Source organism: Triticum aestivum, chromosome 6A (assembly GCF_018294505.1).
Source record: "Triticum aestivum cultivar Chinese Spring chromosome 6A, IWGSC CS RefSeq v2.1, whole genome shotgun sequence".
Taxonomy (NCBI): Eukaryota; Viridiplantae; Streptophyta; class Magnoliopsida; order Poales; family Poaceae; genus Triticum; species Triticum aestivum.
Window position 1 is genome coordinate 162672331 of NC_057809.1, and position 15724 is coordinate 162688054.

Consider the following 15724-nt stretch of genomic DNA (forward strand, 5'->3'; position numbering starts at 1 on the left):
GACACTCTATTTGGGGTCCGAAGAATGATTTATACATCTCCTCATGCGTTAGGCCAAGGAAATTCTAAATAGTGTGCGGTTCTTCTGGGTTGAACTCCCACATGCGAAGGGGCCGGCGTTTGCAAGGCTCGACTCGACGAACCAGCATGACTTGCAATACCATAACCAGACTGAAATCTCCTTCGAAGAGATCTTGAATGTGGCTCTGCAGTATAGGCACGTCCTTGGCTGGGCCCCATCTTAGCCCTCTGCTAATCCATGACATCAGTTGTGGTGGAGGGCTCGCACGGAAAGCAGGGGCAGCCACCCACTTGGCACTTCTGGAAGCTGTGATGTAAAACCACTCCCGTTGCCATAATCCGGATGCCTCTGGAAAGGAACCCTTCGGCCATGGTGCTCCAGTGATCTTGCTTATTAATACGCCTCCGCACGCTACATGCTGCCCCTAAAACATCTTCGGCTTCACGTCAAAGGTCTTGAGCCACATGCCGAAGTGAGGGGTAATGCGGAGGAAGGCCTCACATACGACAATAAATGCCAAGATGTGGAGGAAGGAGTCTGGGGCTAGATCGTGGAAATCTAGCTCGTAATAGAACATCAAACCCCTAACGAAGGGATCCAGAGTGAAGCCTAGACCTCGGAGGAAGTGGGAGATGAACACAACGTTTTCATTGGGTTCGGGAGTAGGGACAACCTGCCCTCAGGCAGGCAGCCGATGCGAAACCTCAGCGGTCAGGTATCTGGCCTCCCTCAACTTCTTGATATCCTCTTCCATAACGGAGGAGGGAATCCACCGGCCTTGAAGGCTAGATCCGGACACGATTGAAGGTCCGAAGCGCCTGACCTAGGCTTTGGGTGTTAGAACTCAAGGCGGGGGAAGGATTCGATTGAGCACGGGAAGGAAAAAAGTAAAAGCCTTGTCCCTTTATAAAGAGGGTGAATATCGAGCGTCCTCCTCGTGGCCGTTTGGGACTTGCCTAAAATCTAGGAGTCCTACGCACGGTTGGGTTACCCACGTCCGTATTGATGAGAATCCCGTAATTAGGGGAACATGATCTCTGCTTTGAAAAGACGTGTCAAGAAACCGCCTTGCGTTATGTGTGGAGCTGGTTGAAGAAAAACGGTTCGAATAATCACCGAGCCATGGCATGATGTCATGTTGCCAAAACGTGTCAGCAGATTAAGATTTGTGGAAATATTATTCTCTCTACGGTGGAATGTGGAATTTATTTTGTAGGGTCGGACACTATCCTGGTATTCCAACTCTTTTGTGATGTATTTGGAGGAGGAACCCGCCTTGCAATGCCGAAGACAACACTGCGCGTCGGACTCATCATCATTGAAGCCTGGTTCTGGGGCTACTGAGGGAGTCCTAGATTAGGGGGTCTACGGACAGCCGGACTATATCCTTTGGCCAGACTGTTGGACTATGAAGATACAATATTGAAGACTTCATCTTGTGTCCGGATGGGACTCTACTTGGCGTGGAAGGCAAGCTAGGCAGTACGGATATGGATATCTCCTCCTTTGTAACCGACCTTGTGTAACCCTAGCCCCCTCCGGTGTGTATATAAACCGGAGGGTTTTAGTCCGTAGGACAACATACAATCATACCATAGGCTAGCTTCTAGGGTTTAGCCTCTTCGATCTCGTAGTAGATCAACTCTTGTAATACCCATATCATCAAGAATAAATCGAGCAGGACGTAGGGTTTTACCTCCATCAAGAGGGCCCGAACTTGGGTAAAACATTCTGTCCGCTGCCTCCTATTACCATCCACCTTAGACGCACAGTTCGGGACCCCCTACCCGAGATCCGCCAGTTTTGACACCGACAAGGACCACCTCTGAAAACCCGGAATCAAAGGTTTCCAAACGGGGGAAGAGATCTTCGCTAGAGGGTCCTGCCTCGGAGGGTTCTCTTGCCGCACAGAGCCCGCAAGGGGATCAACCCACTACCGAGCTGTATGTAAACAAAAAGTACTTAATAGGAAAAATATCCTACATTACTTCTGAAGATAATAACCGAAGCATATATCTTGTAGTTCGGATCATAGCCCTTCTCAACAGAGTTCGTCTTTGGGGGATCTTCTTCCAGAGATGATGGAGAGCGAAACACCTCCCCCTGCCACCCCGCCTCATGAGGCGGGCGACCCTGAAGTGTCGTCACGGAGGGTTTCTCCTAATCCGCCAAGGCCAGAGGGTAATCCTTTGGCCACACGAAGTCCTCAGTATTCGGCTCCTAAAGAGAGCAACAGAAAGAGTCCGGAACAGTCTAGTGTGTGATCGGACGCACTGTAGGATCTTCTGGAGCAAGTGGCCATCTTAGAAGCGCATCGTATGTTAATGGGTATGGTGATTGAGAGGATTTCATCCGCCGAAAGCGGGTTGCATGAAGCTTTTATGAGTCTACTGAAAGGCTTTGAGGTACGTGAAATAGTGTATATTTTTGACAGTACCGCACACATTAGGTGTGCCCTATGCAGATAGTAGCCCCTGAGACTCTGGTTGCCATCGAGAACAGTGGAAAACAGAGGATCATAGTCCCATGTAATAATCAGACCGCCTTCATGTGCAGGTGGCTGAAGGTCCGGTGGCTAGTCGGACTGGTGAGTTTGCCGAGCTGAAGCGAAAACTTGATGCGGCAGATGCCGACATCGTGCTTGTCAACAAGCGACTCGACGAGGCATAGCGTATGTGATTTCTCCGGCGATCAACACATAGTAAGAGGAGAATGATGCTAGTATCTTTAATATGTTGTGACTACAGATGGAGCTGCCACCGTGGAGACCCTTCGGGCGGAACTTTCCCGAGCCAAGGAACAAGCCAGGAATAGCAATGCGGCCGCTCTAAAGGAGGTCGAAGAGCTAAGGGCCGAATAGGCAGCGCATTGCCAAAGCAAGGAAAGAATGGCCAAGATGGCCGTTGAGTTGAAAGATGCCACCGACCGTTACTAGCTTCTTGAAAAAGAAAGCCGAGCGAAGGCGACGGACCTAGAGAAGGCCATGGTAGCAGCCAAGGAAGCCCGCTCTAAAATAAGGAAAACGAAGAAGGAGCTGCGTCAAGCTGGAGATATCGCGGCTGGTAAGCCCTTTTTGTTGTGGACGAAGTTTGGAGATCCGAAGTATGCCTCTCTTGATCAACTATGGAGTTCGGCGGATGCATATGTGGATTTGGCAGCCAGTGCTGCTGATGCGGCCGAGTACTTCAAGGATCAAAAAGATCGTGAAGTGGAAAAGCTATTCTGGTCAGAGTTCCAAGCTCCAGTGCGTCCGCTGCTGTTGAATGAGCGAATAGCCGAGTGGGCCGAGCTCCATAGGTTGTCCGGACTTGCCATGAGGTCTGTTGTGGATCATCTGTGGCCGGAAGGGCCAAGGTCGAATAGTTACTTTAGTTTAGTGCAACAATTCCTTGGTGCTGTGTCGCACATCGACGCTATGAAGAGGTCGGCGTGCATAGAGGGTGCACGGATGGCACTTGCCCATGTCAAGACATACTAGGCGGAGATGGAGGCCACCGCTATTGCAACTCAGAGTTTGGCTGTAGGCTGAGTGTCTGTCGAGCACTACTTTGAAGAAGTCCTTGAAGGCGCTCGTTCAATAGAGGCTCAGTGCTCGAAGAATATTGTGTTCTAGTGACATGTATTCCCACTGTAAAAACAATGTTTTATTGAATTATAAAGGCTGTGTTTATACTTTTGCCTAAAAGTATTATTATGCCTCCTGTGCAGCCGTTTATGTATATATGTATATAACTTGAAAGTTTGCAGTCGTCGGCTTCAGCCCCCACGCATATAATGCGGGGGTGTTCGCAAAAAACGCGTATTCACACTTGATCCAACGTCTTGGTCCATGAAGGAGGTGGTTGTGCAGCGAACGAGGCAATCAGACTATATTGCTTTAACACTTTCACTTAGCCATAGGAGTTTGACGGTTGGACTACTATATAGCCCCTGGTACTTCCGCGCTCGTCCGAATACGGGGCACGTATGTAAAGACCGGGAAGCGGCCCTTCGTTAATGCGGAGGAATCCTGAAAATTCCGCTAAGTCATCGAGTGGTTGACCAGTCTCGCGCTTTATCATGACAGTCAGTTTTCAGCTTTCTCTACTGAGGTGCTCATCCGGATGAACCAGTGCACAATCGCAGTAGTACTCCTGGTGCCGCCTTATCCGATAGAGCGGAACGTAAGGTAGAAAAACACGGGAGCTGGGCAAACCCAACATTTAACCAAAGACATGATTCGGAGCTGATGCATATAAGCCCAAACTCGCGACGCCGAGCACTCCCTAAGGTATTCGATCTTTATAACATATGCCTGGCTGAACAATGCGCTTAATAATAAACCCCAAGTATCCAGGTACGTGCAATATCCTGACGTGGCCACATGCCAATAACGTCAGCATCCTTCTCGGTTGTATTGAGTATCCGGAGGATGTGAACAACAAGAGACGGTAAAAAAGGTCTACGCAGGGTCTTAATCTGAAAAGAAACCATTGAGCGGGTCCCTGCTGCACGTCTGCGCCTGTGTCTCTGTTGTGCCGTGTCCTGGACGGGTGTAATATGATTGTCATCTGTAAAAGAGAAGAACTTAGGTGAAAGTTCTCGTGCCAAAAAAATTGGTTATTATCAATAAACCGTTAAAAATTCAAGATAAGTTAAGTTGAGCCGAACTAGCCCTGATTACATGCGGGAAGCCCCTGGTACCGTCTCTGAGGGTTTAACCATCAAACCAATCTCAGGTATATCTGGTGATGCACCGGACTCGTCTAACCGTGTCTGCGTTCTTGACGACCTATCCTTTATTCTGGTTGGTGAGGCTGTCTAGTGCCCGGCTGTTAAAGCCGCCGCACGTTCCTCCACGCGTAGAGAATGCTCAATATTTCCACTAACTGTGATGGTGCCACGTGGACCAGGCATCTTAAGCTTAAGAGAAGCATAATGTGGTACCGCATTAAAACAAGTGGAAGCTATTCTTCCAAGTAGTGCTTGATAGCCACTTCGGAATGGAGCGATGTAGGAAGTTAACTTTTCGCTTTAGAAGTTGTCGGAAGAACCGAATACAACCTCTAGTAATAGAGAGCCCGTGCAGCGGGCCTCTGGGCCTGGTATTACTCCCTTGAAGGTACTATTACCGTAGCTGATTTTTATCGGGTCTATCCCCATTTTGCGGACTATGTCCTGATATATCAGATTTAGACCACTGCCGCCGTCCATAAGGACTCGTGTGAGATGGTATCCGTTTATTATTGGGTCTAACACCAAGGCAGCCAATCCTTAATGCCGGATGCTTGTCGGGTGAACCCTGCGATCAAAAGTGATCGGGCAGGCCAACCAGGGGTTGAACTTAGGAGTGACGGGCTCTACGGCGCGTATGTCTTAGAGCCCGTGCTTGATTCTCCTCTTCGTCACATGGATCATGTTTACTATTTTAACCTCTGGTGGGAATTTTTTCTGTCCTCCTGTGCTTTGCTGGCGAGGTTCGTCCTCGTCTTCGCTTGGTGTCTCCCTCCCCTTGTGTTCGGCGTTTAGCTTACCGGCCTGCTTGAAGACCCAACATTCTCTATGGGTGTGAGTTGCAGGTTTATTGGGGGTGCCATGAATCTGACATAATTTGTCTAGAATCTTGTTTAGGCTGGACGGTCCATCTCTGCTGCCTTTGAAAGGCTTTTTCCGCTGACCTGGTCGAGAGCCCCCGAATCCGGCGTTTACCGCCGTATTATCTGGGCTGCCTTCTTTATTTCTACGCTTGCTTTTACTACGTCGTGGTTTTCCATTGCCATCCCCGACTTCGGATGTGCTTGGGTCGCTGGTGCTACTGCGGGCTAACCAGCTATCTCCGCCCGCGCAAAAGTGGGTCATTAGGCTTCTCAGGGCTGCCATTGTTCTCGATTTTTCTTGGCCGAGGTGTCTGGCGAGCCATTCGTCTCGGACACTGTGTTTGAAAGCTGCTAAGGCCTCAGCGACCGGGCAGTCGACATTTGGTTCTTCTTAGTGAGAAACCTGTTCCAAAGCTTTCGGGCTGACTCTCCGGGCTGTTGAATTATATGACTTAAATCATCTGTATCCGGAGGTCGGACATAGGTCACTTGAAAATTAGCCCGAAAAGCATCCTCGAGCTCCTCCCACCTTCCAATTGAGTTTTCGAGGAGGCTTTTCAGCCCATGCCGAGCTGGTCCTTTGGCGTGGAGGTCGTCTCCGCGAGCCATATGGATATGGAGGATAAAGTTCTCAATCCAGACCCCAGGGTCTGTGGTCCCGTCGTACGCCTCTATGTTCACTGGTTCGAATCCTTCTGGGAATTCGTGGTCCAGCACCTCATCAGTGAAACATAGGGGGTGTGCGGCACCCCTGTATTTGGATGTATCATGGCGTTTAGATGGTTGTAGTATTCGGTTTTGATTTTGTGCCAGAGCGCGCTTCCTAGATCCATAGATGGATCCGGTCATACTGGGTTTTTGGCGCAAGTCCTCACGTAGATCATGTGTTGACTTATGTGCGGCCTTGTTAGCCTCTCTATCGCGACCACAAGGTGGTTGATCCGGCCGGTTGGCTATTTTATTTTTGGGCTGTGTGGGCTCTAAGGCCTCATCATCGAATTCAGGTAATAGCTTGCTCTTTGGATAGCTCTTTGTGTGGTAATTTCCACCATACCTTTCTTTGTTGTCGAGCACTTTGTTCTACCTGCTGTTGAGCATATTTTGTGCGGCCTTAAACCTTTGCTTCTGCTTCTTCAGACTCCTTGCTGTGGCAATAAGCCTGCTGCGGAGGTTCTCTTGTTCCACGTGCCTTTCCGGGATGATGTGTGCATCTTCGTCCGGACTATTTTCCTCCCCAGAGGGGGGTTGATGAGGTTTATCTGCGGCATCGCCGTGTTCAGACATCGGATCCGTACTATGTTCGCCGTTTGCAGTTTCATCGTGCTCTACCGCCGGGGCAATGTGGTTGTCGTTTCCTCTGGAGTCGACTGGAGTGTTATTTTCTCTTGCGCTATTATCGTTGTTTTTGCCGAAGCGGGATTTGGAGCAGCGCCTACGCCGACGCTTTGTTTGCTTCTTGGAGGGGTCCTCCTCCGCTGTCTCCTCCCATTCTTCGTCATTGTTTTCTTTGGGTGTATCCACCATGTATATGTCATGTGGTGAAGTGGTTGTCCAGCGCCCTGTGGGTACTGGTTCATGTTCCTCTCCTGCATCGTCGTCCATGCCGTCGATGTCTTCGGAGTTGAAATCGAGCATGTCGGTTAAATCATCGACAGATGCTACTAAGTGGGTGGTGGGTGGGCAGCGAATTTCTTCGTCATTTGCATCCATTTCTAGCCGGACATAGTTCGGCCAAGGTTCTCCTAACAAGGAGAGAGACCTTAATGAATTTAGCACATCGCCGAAAGGCAAGTGCTGAAAGATATCCACGGAGGTAAACTCCATGATCGGTGCCAAATCGGATTCGATAGGCACGGACGCAGGCGGCTCGGAGTCCGTGGCTAGAGACGAATCCAGTGGTTCGGCAACATGGCTCTCATAAGGGGTGAAGTCAGTATTCGGCTCTATCGCCACTGAGGGTGCGACCTCCATGGCGGGGTCTACCCACCTGTCCTCAGATGGCGCAATTTGCTCCGGATTGAAGGTCGGAGTAGTTGCAGGTGTGATCTCCCGAACACTGTCCGACGGCAGAGCTAAATCATGCTCGTCGTGATCGCGCGGCGCACCTGCCATGGGCTCGAATCTGTCGAAGATCAAGTCTCCACGGATGTCGGCAGTGTAGTTTAAGTTTTCGAACCTGACCTGGTGGCCAGGGGCGTAGCTCTCGATCTGCTCCAGATGGCCAAGCGAGTTGGCCCGCAGTACGAAGCCGCTGGATATGAAGATCTGTCTGGGGAGGAAAACCTCACGCTGGACCGCATCGTTATCGATGATCGAAGGAGCCATCAAGCCTTACGGTAACGGCACAGTAAGACTCTCAATAAAAGCACCAATGTCGGTGTCAAAACCGACGGATCTCTCATAGGGGGTCCCGAACTGTGCGTCTAAGGCGGATGGTAACAGGAGGCAGGGGACACGATGTTTACCCAGGTTCGAGCCCTCTTGATGGAGGTAATACCCTACGTCCTGCTTGATTGATCTTGATGATATGAGTATTACAAGAGCTGATCTACCACGAGATCGTAGAGGCTAAACCCTAGAAGCTAGCCTATGGCATGATTGTATGTTGTCCTACGGACTAAACCTTCCGGTTTATATAAACACCGGAGGGGGCCAGGGTTACACAGAGTCGGTTACAAGGGAGGAGATCTACATATCCGTATTGCCAAGCTTGCCTTCCACGCCAAGGAGAGTCCCATCCGGACACGGGACGAAGTCTTCAATCTTGTAGCTTCATAGTCCAACAGTCCAGCCGAAGGATATAGTCTGACTGTCCGGAGACCCCCTAATCCAGGACTCCCTCACTATATATATCAGGATCTTTCCAACACATTATGCTTGCCAAAGGATAAAATGTAAAAAGGAAAGGTGAAGATCACCATGACTCTTGTATGAAGTATAAGACAAGAATAAAGGATAGGCCCTTCGCAGAGGGAAGCAGAGGTTGTCATGTGCTTTTATGGTTGGATGCACAAAATCTTAATGCAAAAGAACGTCACTTTATATTGCCACTTGTGATATGGACCTTTATTATGCAGTCCATCGCTTTTATTTCTTCCACATCACAAGATCGTATAAAGCTTATTTTCTCCACACTAATAAATCGCACATATTTAGAGAGCAATTTTTATTGCTTGCAACGATGACAACTTACTTGAAGGATCTTACTCGATCCATAGGTAGATATGGTGGACTCTTATGGCAAAACTGGGTTTAAAGATATTTGGAAGCACAGGTAGCATTTCTACTTGGTGCAAAGAATTTGGCTAGCATGAGAGGGAAATTCAAGCTCAACATGTTGGATGATCCATGACAATATAATTTATTTCAGATGTAAGAAAGCATAACACATTACGTTGTCTTCCTTGTCTAACATCAACTCTTTAGCATGTCATATTTTAATGAGTGCTCACAATCATAAAAGATGTCCAAGATAGTATATTTATATGTGGAGACCACTCTTTCTTTATTACTTCCTATTAATTGCAACGATGACCAAAACTATGTTTGTCAACTTTCAACAACTTCTATTCATCATACTCTTTATATGTGAAGTCATTACTCTCCATAAGACCCATATGATCTCTTTATTTCTTTTCATTCTTCCTTTTTATTTAATTCCCTCAAGATCATAGCAAGATAATCAACCCCTTGACTCAACACTAATCTTTATTATATATGGCTCACGGACTCGATTACATAGAAGGATCATAAAGCAAAAATCAAAACTAGGTCATATTAAAACTATATTCTACTAGATCAAGAAGATATTACTAAAAGGATAGAACTAAGAAAAACGGTAAAGATAAAAGTGTGATGGTGATACGATACCGGGGCACTCCCTCAAGCTTGGTAGTTGCCAAGGGGAGTGCCCATACCCATGTGTTTATGTCTCCTTCCTCGAAGGTAGTGATGATGGAGTTGTTGATGATGTAGGCTTGTCGTCCATTGATACATCTCCAACGTATCTATAATTTTTGATTGCTCCATGCTATATTATCTATTGTTTTGGACATTATTGGGCTTTATTATCCACTTCTATATTATTTTTTGGACTAACCTATTAACCGGAGGCCCAGCCTAGAATTACTGTTTTGCCTATTTTAGGGTTTCAAAGAAAAGGAGTATCAAACGGAGTCCAAACGGAATGAAACCTTCGGGAACGTGATTTTCTCACCGAATACAACTCAGGAGACTTGGACCCTAATCAAGCCAATTAACAGGAGGCCACGAGGTAGGGGGCGCGCCTGCCCCCCCCCCCCCCAGGCGCGCCCTCCACCCTCGTGGGCCCCTTGTTGCTCCACCGATGTACTTCTTCCTCCTATATATCCATGTACCCCCAAACGATCAGATACGGAGCCAAAAACCTAACTCCACCGCCGCAACTTTCTGTATCCACGAGATCCCATCCTGGGGCCTGTTCCGGAGCTCTGCTGGAAGGGGAATCGACCATGGAGGGCTTCTACATCATCATCCAAGCCTCTCCAATGAAGTGTGAGTAGTTTACTTCAGACGTCCATAGTTAGTAGCTAGAAGACTTCTTCTCTCTTTTTGGATCTCAGTACAATGTTCTCCCCCTCTCTCGTGGAGATCTATTCGATGTAATCTTCTTTTTGCGGTGTGTTTGTTGAGATCGATGAATTGTGGGTTTATGATCCAGTCTATCTATGAATAATATTTGAATCTTCTCTGAATTCTTTTATGTATGATTGGTTATCTTTGCAAGTCTCTTCGAATTATTAGTTTGGTTTGGCCTACTAGATTGGTTGTTCTTGCCCTGGGAGAAGTGCTTAGCTTTGGGTTCGATCTTGCGGTGTCCTTTCCCAGTGACAGAATGGGCAGCAAGGCACGTATTGTATTGTTGCCATCGAGGATAACAAGATGGGGTTTTTATCATATTGCATGAAACTATCCCTCTACATCATGTCATCTTGCTTAAGGTGTTACTCTGTTTTTAACTTAATACTCTAGATGCATGCTGGATAGCGGTCGATGAGTGGAGTAATAGTAGTAGATGCAGGCAGGAGTCAGTCTACTTGTCTCGGACGTGATGCCTATATACATGATCATACCTAGATATTCTCATAACTATGCTCAATTCTGTCAATTGCTCAACGGTAATTTGTTCACCCACTATAGAATACTTATGCTCTTGAGAGAAACCACTAGTGAAACCTATGGCCCTCGAGTTTCTTTCTCATCATATCAATCTCCATCACTTTATTATTGCTTTGCTTTTACTTTGCCTTCTACTTTTCACTTTGCATCTCTATACCAAAAATACCAAAACTATTATTTATCATCTCTATCAGATCTCACTTTCGTAAGTGACCGTGAAGGGATTGACAACCCCTAAGCGCGTTGGTTGTGTTGAGCTATTGTTTTTGTGTAGGTACAAGCGACTCTAGCGTAGCCTCCTACTAGATTGATACCTTGGTTCTCAAAAACTGAGGGAAATACTTACGCTACTTTGCTGCATCATCCTCTCCTCTTCGGGGAAATCCAACGCAGTGCTCAATAGGTAGCAAGAAGAATTTCTGGCGCCGTTGCCGGGGAGTCTGCGCAAAAGTCAACATACCAAGTACCCATCACAATCCCTATCTCCCGCATTACATTATTTGCCATTTGCCTCTCGTTTTCCTCTCCCCCACTTCACCCTTGCCATTTTATTCACCCTCTCTCTCTATCCTCCCTCTCTATTTGCCTCTTTTTGCCCGCTTGCTTTCTGTTTGCTCGTGTGTTGGATCGCTTGTTTGGCGCCATGGCTCAAGATAATACTAAATTGTGTGACTTCACTAATACCAACAATAATGATTTCCTTATCACTCTGATTGCTCCTCTTACCGATGCTGAATCTTGTGAAATTAATGCTGCTTTGTTGAATCTTGTCATGAAAGATGCCTTTATTAAAGCGTGTTCTTCTAGTTCCTATGAAAGTAATGATGAAGATCTAAAAGTTATTGATGTGTCCCCTATTAAATCTTCGTTTTGCAATATGAATCTAGATAATGATGGGACTGAATATAATCCACCTTTACCTAGAAGGCGTTCCAAGAATTCTGAATCTTTTGATCTTGATGCTAAATTTGATAAAAGTGGGATTGAAGAAATTAAAACCCTAGATGTTGCTAAACCCACTATTATGGATTTCAAGGAATTTAACTATGAAAATTTCTCTTTGATTGATTGTGTTTCCTTGTTGCAATCCATGCTAAATTCTCCTCATGCTTATAGTCAAAATAAAGCGTTTACCAAACATATCGTTGATGCCTTAATGCAATCTTATGAAGAAAAACTTGAGTTGAAAGTTTCTATCCCTAGAAAATTTTCTGATGAGTGGGAACCTACTATTAAAATTAAAATTAAAGATTATGAGTTTTATGCTTTGTGTGATTTGGGTGCTAGTGTCTCTACTATTCCCAAAACTTTGTGTGATTTGCTAGATTTCCGTGATTTTGATGATTGCTCTCTAAACTTGCATCTTGCGGATTCCACTATTAAGAAACCTATGGGAAGAATTAATGATGTTCTTATTGTTTCAAATAGGAATTATGTGCCCGTAGATTTTATTGTTCTTGACATATATTGCAATCCTTCATGTCCTATTATTCTTGGTAGACCTTTCCTTAGAACGATTGGTGCAATTATTGATATGAAGGAAGGAAATATTAGATTCCAATTTCCATTAAAAAATGTCATGGAACACTTACCTAGAAAGGAAATAAAATTACCTTATGAATCTATTATGAGAGCCACTTATGGATTTCCTACCAAAGATGGCAATACCTAGATATATTCTTGCTTGGTATGCCTAGCTAGGGGCGTTAAACGATAGCGCTCGTTGGGAGGCAACCCAATTTTATTTTTATTCCTTGCATTTTTCTCCTGTTTAGTAATAAATAAATTATCTAGCCTCTGTTTTGGTTGTGTTTTTTGTGTTTAATTAGTGTTTGTGCCAAGTAGAACCGTTTGGAAGACTTGGGGAAAGTCTTGTTGAACTTGCTGTAAAAAACAGAAACTTTAGCCCTCACGAGAACTGCTGTCATTTTTATTTGAAAAGTGCTATTTATTTAATTATTTTTGCAGATGATTAATATATAAATTCCTCACGTCCAGAAATTTATTTTAGAATTTTTGGGGTTCCATATCTTGCGCTAGCTACAGATTACTACAGACTGTTCTGTTTTTGACAGATTCTGTTTTTCGTGTGTTGTTTGCTTATTTTGATGAATCTATGGCTAGTAAAATAGTTTATAATCCATATAGAAGTTGGAATAAAGTAGGTATAGCACCAATATAAATAAAGAATAAGTTCATTACAGTACCTTGAAGTGGTCTTTTGTTTTCTTTCGCTAACGGAGCTCACGAGATTTTCTACTTTAAGTTTTGTGTTGTGAAGTTTTCAAGTTTTGGGTAAAGATTTGATGGATTATGGAACAAGGAGTGGAAAGAGCCTAAGCTTGGGGATGCCCATGGCACACCCAAGATAATCTAAGGACACCTAAAAGTGAAAGCTTGGGGATGCCCCGGAAGGCATCCCCTCTTTCGTCTACTTCTTTCGGTAACTTTACTTGGTGCTATATTTTTATTCACCACATGATATGTGTTTTGCTTGGAGCGTCTTTTATGATTTGAGTCTTTGCTTGTTAGTATACCACAATCATCCTTGCTGTACACACCTTTTGAGATAGCCATACATAATTTGGAATTTGATAGAATACTCTATGTGCTTCACTTATATCTTTTGAGCTTTATAGTTTTGCTCTAGTGCTTCACTTATATCTTTTAGAGCACGGTGGTGGATTTGTTTTACAGAAACTATTGATCTCTCATGGTTCACTTAGATTATTTTGAGAGTCTTAATAGCATGGTAATTTGCTTAAAATCCTAATATGCTTGGTATGCAAGGTTAATAATAAAACTTTCTTATGAGTGTGTTGAATACTAAGAAAAGTTTGATGCTTGATGATCGTTTTGAGATATGGAGGTAATAATATCAAAGTCATGCTAGTTGAGTAGTTGTGAAATTGAGAAATACTTGTGTTGAAGTTTGCAAGTCCCGTAGCATGCACGTATGGTAAACGTTATGCAACAAATTTGAAACATGAGGTGTTATTTGATTGTATTCCTTATGAGTGGCGGTCGGGGACGAGCGATGGTCTTTTCCTACCAATCTATCCCCCTAGGAGCATGCGCGTAGTGCCGAGTTTTTTGATGACTTATAGATTTTTGCAATAAGTATGTGAGTTCTTTATGACTAATGTTGAGTCCATGGATTATACGCACTCTCACCCTTCCATCCTTGCTAGCCTCTTCGGTACCGTGCATTGCCCTTTCTCACATTGAGAGTTGGCGCAAACTTCGCCGGTGCATCCAAACCCCGTGATATGATACACTCTTTCACACACAAACCTCCTTATATCTTCCTCAAAACAGCCACCATACCTACCTATTATGGCATTTCCATAGCCATTCCGACATATATTGCCATGCAACTTTCCATCATTCCGTTCATCATGACACATTCATCATTGTCATATTGCTTAGCATGATCATGTAGTTGACATAGTATTTGTGGCAAAGCCACCATTCATAATTCTTTCATACATGTCACTCTTGATTCATTGCATATCTCGGTACACCGTCGGAGGCATTCATATAGAGTCATCATTGTTCTAGTATCGAGTTGTAATCATTGAGTTGTAAATAAATAGAAGTGTGATGATCATCCTTATTAGAGCATTGTCCCAAGTGAGGAATAAATAAAAAATAGAAATGCCATAAAAAAAGAGAAGGCCCAAAAGAGAGAAAGGCCACAAAAAAATAAAAGGCCCAAAAAAATGAGAGAGAAAGAGAGAAGGGACAAGGTTACTATCCTTTTACCACACTTGTGCTTCAAAGTAGCACCATGATCTTCATAGTAGAGAGTCTCTCATGTTATCACTTTCATATACTAGTGGGAATTTTTCATTATAGAACTTGGCTTGTATATTCCAACAATGGGCCTCCTCAAGTACCCTAGGTCTTCGTGAGCAAGCAAGTTGGATGCACACCCACTAGTTTCTTTTGTTGAGCTTTCATACATTTATAGCTCTAGTGCATCTGTTGCATGGCAATCCCTACTCCTTGCATTAACATCAATCGGTGGGCATCTCCATAGCCCATTGATTAGCCTCGCTGATGTGAGACTTTCTCCTTTTTTGTCTTCTCCGCATAACCCCCTCATTATATTATATTCCACCCATAGTGCTATGTCCATGGCTCGCGCTCATATAGTGTGTGAAAGTTTATAGGTTTGAGATTACTAAAGTATGAAACAATTTCTTGGCTTGTCATCGGGGTTGTGCATGATGAGAGCATTCTTGTGTGACGAAAATGAAACATGACTAAACTATATGATTTTGTAGGGATGAACTTTCTTTGTCCATGTTATTTTGAGAAGACATAATTGCTTAGTTAGTATGCTTGAAATATTATCATTTTTATGTCAATATGAACTTTTGTCTTGAATCTTTCGGATCTGAATATTCATACCACAATTAAGAAGAATTACATTAAAATTATGCCAAGTAGCACTCCGCATCAAAAATTCTATTTTTATCATTTATCTACTCGACGACGAGCAGGAATTAAGCTTGGGGATGCTTGATACGTCTCCAACGTATCTATAATTTTTGATTGCTCCATGCTATATTATCTACTGTTTTGGACATTGTTGGGCTTTATTATCCACTTTTTTATTAATTTTGGGACTAACCTATTAATCGGAGGCCCAGCCCAGAATTGCTTTTTTTGCCTGTTTTAGGGTTTAGAAGAAAAGGAATATCAACAGAGTCCAAACGGAATGAAACCTTCGGGACGTGATTTTCTCATCGAATACAACTTAGGAGACTTGGACCCTACATCAAGCCAATTAACAGGAGGCCACAAGGTAGGGGGCGCGCCTGCCCCCCCCCCCCAAGGCACGCCCTCCACCCTCGTGGGCCCCATGTTGCTCCACCGACGTACTTCTTCCTCCTATATATATCCATGTACCCCCAAATGATCAGATACGGAGCCAAAAACCTAATTCCACCGTCGCAACTTTC